The 4,530-nt window shown below is 52.8% G+C and overlaps 1 non-coding gene across 1 annotated transcript; it reads left to right on the top strand.

Moving 5' to 3' along the window:
• Positions 1–346: 346 nt before the first annotated feature.
• On the top strand, positions 347–418 carry TRNAT-CGU (transfer RNA threonine (anticodon CGU)). The gene has a single exon. It is a non-coding gene; the product is annotated as a tRNA-Thr (tRNA).
• The last annotated feature ends 4,112 nt before the right edge of the window (positions 419–4,530 follow it).

Raw genomic sequence — 4,530 nt, 5'->3', positions numbered from 1 at the left:
GCCCGAGCCCCCGGCGCCGCCCGCCGAACCTGCGGCCGCACGGCACCGACCCGGCCCCGGCTCGCGGCCGCTCGCGGCCTGGGCTCCCAGCGAGGCCCCGGCGGGCCTCTGCCCCGGGTCTCCCCGGAAGGCGCGCCGCGAGCTCGGGTCCCGCTGCGGCCAGGAGGCTGGTGCCCGGCCGGCGCCCGCAGCCGCCCCAGAGCGGGGCCGAGCGGGGCCCGGCGGGCGGCCCGGGGGCGGGGCGGGGCGGGGCGGCCCGGGGGCGGGGCGGGGGCGGGGCCTCGCCCTTCCCGCGCCTGCGCCGCCTACCCTCCACTGAGAGCTTCCACCGCTCGCTCGGCTGTCAGGCGCGGTGGCCAAGTGGTAAGGCGTCGGTCTCGTAAACCGAAGATCGCGGGTTCGAACCCCGTCCGTGCCTGGGGCTGGAGGTTGGGGCTTGGCGGTGGGGCTCTGCGGTCCCCACGTGCGCCGTCCCTTAACTGCGCGGTATGTTTTTACTTTTCAGCTTGTATTCGGGCGCCCTCGGCCCCGCCCCTCCCCGAGGCCGCGCAGTCGCTCGTGCAGGGCGGGCCAGGGCGCCCGGGCTCTCGCGGCCCCTCGTTGCCGGCTCGGTCCCCGCCGCGCAGGGCTTCCCTTGGCATTTCGTGCCCCTGCAGCCCCGCTCGCCCTGCCGCACCCCCCCCCCCCCCCAGACTCTCCTGGGATCCCTGTGGAGCCGCTGCGGGCCCCGAGGGCCCCGGGGAAGGGCCCATGCTCTGATGTCTCCGGTGGGGGAGGGGGCGGCCTGGTGTCGCGGGGGTTGCGTGTCTTGGGGTGGCAGAACTTCCCAGAAAGCACGTTGGAGTTTCTGGAGCGGTGTTTTCTGGTTTGCGTGTGTTCCTTGAAAGGCGAGTCCACCTGTGCCTACTGCCCGCACTGCTGCCTAGGAAGCCGGCCGCGTCGCTAGACCGACTGGTGGGCGCTTAGCCCTTCCCCAGCCCTCGTGAAATTACGGTGTGAGTCTGGTGCCTGCCTGTGTGATCCTTTCAGGCTGGCCCCTAGCCGGTTATGACACTCCCCAAGTCATCTCTAGGATAAACAGCCCAATTTAATATGACACGATGTTGAGGGCCTCTCATTCCTGAATCATTCTAGTCTGTCCCCTTCTTTAATTGTGATTCTCAGCACTGAAAATACTCCAGAGAAAGTTTTGTGGATGGAGCTTCGCCTCCCTCATTCCACATCCCATATTTCTGTTAATATGACCCCAAATCACGTTACCTTTCCAGAGGCCCCATTGCACCGTTAACGATGGGGAGCTTCAGGTGGATTGAATGTCAGCAGAGTCTCTGAGGTGATGTATGGAGTTATCAGAAGACAGGATGTGGGGCTCAGGGAGCAGGGAAATCTATTGATTTTTTTTCCCCTCAGGCTCCAGTAAATGGAAGAAATGCTCTTGGCTTTTGAAGGGAATGCTGAGCTAAGGATTCAGTGTTATCATGGACTTGTTAGTAAATGCAAATTGAGACAGATTCCAGATATTCAGAAATAGGACGAGGAAAGGTCCCAAACTATTGGATATTGCCTTGAATCTTATCCCTTCAGTTGGATTCCTGATGAGAAGAAACTGCAAGGTTAGGTATTGGGTTTCCTGTAGCAGCTGGAGCAGAGAATTTCACCCTTGCAGAGGCGGGGCGATGAACCAAGCTGAAATTAATAAGGTACAGAAGATGTCAGGTACAGGAGGTACAGAAGATGTCAACATACAGATGTTGGAGGAAACAGGACTCCAGAAGTAAAGGACCAGAGACAAAGGTCAAGGATGCGACCCAGGTTAAGGTGGGTGAGGAAAGGAGGAGCAGTTTCAAGTACCAGGGTGAGCATGGGAGCAGAGTTCTTGTGGTTACCTTGAGAGCCCATGGGTATCTACACCCACCTGTGGTCGGTCACTGGCTTAAAGAGTGGGGTGCTGGGCAGCAAGAGATACCTGTGTCGGGTTTATGCCCTGACCTCTATTAAATCACTAACATACCCTGGACCTCAGCTTAGCTGCAACCTTCAAAAGTTGAAAGAGAGGTTTCCTAAATACCTTGCGGCCTGAAATTCTGTTTCTCCCTCGGAGCCCAGACCTTGGAGAAGTCAGGGGACCTCAAGCTGTCCCGCCCATCTCTCTCATGGCTGCCAAGTGGTGACAAATAGTAGTCCCTTTCACGGTGGGGCCTGGTCATCCTGACCTCATGAGAAGGTCCATATGACTCTGGCTCCCCCACCCAGAGAGGGACAGTCAGTGCTCCCTGATGGGCAAGACGAGAGCGGCAAAGGCCCCCATTCCTATAGCCTGCCTCCTACTCTAGTTGTGACACGCAGCCCTGAAGAGACTACTCCAGAGACGGTTCCCTTGACTGTCAGTTTTCCCTTGCTCAGACCTCCTCCCAGTTGCTCCCTCCAGGATCTAGAACAGAACACAGGGCCTCTGGCCTTCTAGTTTGAGAGCCACGTCGGCAGACAGCCATTTGTGGGCAGCTGAAACCTCCAGGATATTTTTAAAAACATACACTACTTTAGGTCAGGCCTCTTCCTTCCTGTACATAAATATTATTATTTAACTTAAAAGCAGAATTTGGCAAGTGTATCTATTTTGCCTCCTGCTGTCAGTTTGAATCCAATATTCCAGCCTAGAGAGAGGGATTTTTAAATCTTTCATTATACAATAAAACACAGATTCGAGAGCCACACATCAGGTCAGTGTCTTAATGAATTATAAGAAGAATACCACTCAGGTCAGGGAACTGGGCCAGGCACCCCAGAAATCTCTTTTATGTGCCTCCTGCCCTCAATCACAACCTGCCCCCACAGCCAGAAGTAATGATACTCCCTAGTTAGTGATTATTTTCTTGCGTTTTTATGCATCAGCTAATTGTACATCTTTATAGTCTATAATTTAACTTTGTTCATCTTTTTTTTTTTAATATTTTATTTTTTTACTCATGAGAGACACACAGAGAGAGGCAGAGACACAGGCAGAGGGAGAAGCAGGCTCCCTGCAGAGATCCTGATGCGGTACTCGGGACTCAATCCCAGGACCTTGGGATCATGACCTGAGCCCCAGGCACATGCTCAACCACTGAGCCGCCCAGGCATCCCTAACTTTGTTCATCTTTAAAACTGATCTTTTAAACTCTTTTTTCTTTTCAATCACTAGTATTATCTTCTTTCCCTTTCACTTCTTGCAATGTATCAGTTGAGGAATCTTGCCTGTTTGACCTGTCGCGTTTCCCATAGTCTGGGCTTTGCTAACTGCTAACGTTTGGTGCAGTTAAACAAGCTCCTCTGTCCTTGGTATGTCCTGCAGATCAACAGCTATATCCAGACACTGGATCAGAGTCAGGTTCCAGGTCTTTGGCAAAATGCAAGTATAACCCCGTGTGAGAAACCTCTGATTCCCGCAGGTAATAAGTGACTCAGCTTCTTGTCTAGGACCTCTCTGTAGTCTCACACCATGGCTGGGAGGCCCCTTAGGGCTGGGACAGTGTCTCACTTATGCCTGGGTTTTTAGTACCTGGTATAGAGGCGCCCTGGCATAAGAGGGGTCCCTGTTTGGAAGGTTGGGGACGTCTTCCCTGATGGTGATGTTGTGGCTGGGTTCTGGAGGATGAATAGGAATTCGCCAGAGCACTGCAAGGTCTTGGGTATTTCTGCCCTCATTCACTCATCTTTGACACTCAAATACCATGAGCTAGGTTGAAGCTCACCAGGCAGGGGTAGGTTTTTCTTTACCTCCTGGCCCCTCTAACCTTGCACATAAAATGAAATTGCAAATTAAGAAACAAAAACAAAGTGAGAATTTATAATAAGCAAATACTAAAGGTCCACCCTCATTCTTGGGGGCAGAAGTTACCAATTTGGAATCATGGCCTGACAGGAATGAAAATGACCATCCAGTCCTCCTGTTTTATAGCTATAGAAGCAGTTAAAGAGAGGGAAGCGATTCATTCAAGTTTATCCAGAAAGCTCTAGCTTTTATAGTACAGACTAGGCTCTTCCACAGAATGAGCACAAATCTGTTTGGAAATGCCATCTCCGGGATCCCTGGGTGGCTCAGCGGTTTGGCGCCTGCCTTTGGCCCAGGGCGAGATCCTGGAGGCCTGGGATCGAGTCCCATGTTGGGCTCCTGGCATGGAGCCTGCTTTTCCCTCTGCCTGTGTCTCTGCCTCTTTCATGAATGTCTTTCATGAATGAATAAATAAATAAAATCTTTAAAAAAAAAAAAAAAGAAATGCCATCTCCATTATTAATTGACATGTACCCAGGAGATGGCCCATCTCTTTGCCAGTCTGTGAGCCAAGCAGGCACCTTATTTGTCTAATATTCACCCCCAGCAATAGGAAAAGCACATAGGGACAAAATAAGAGGCTTGACCAGACCACTCGGGTTATAGAGGCAGGGAGGAACACAGACAAACATGGCCAATGGTTGGAATCCCCAGGAGAGTGACTAGTAGCTCTTCTAGACCAAGGGCTCTAACATGGTCCAGGCACTTACCTGCCCATG

The sequence above is a fragment of the Vulpes vulpes genome, chromosome 2 (genome assembly GCF_048418805.1).
Source record: "Vulpes vulpes isolate BD-2025 chromosome 2, VulVul3, whole genome shotgun sequence".
Taxonomy (NCBI): Eukaryota; Metazoa; Chordata; class Mammalia; order Carnivora; family Canidae; genus Vulpes; species Vulpes vulpes.
The sequence above is the reverse complement of the archived record's forward strand: the minus strand, read 5'-3'. Positions and strand labels throughout refer to the sequence as shown.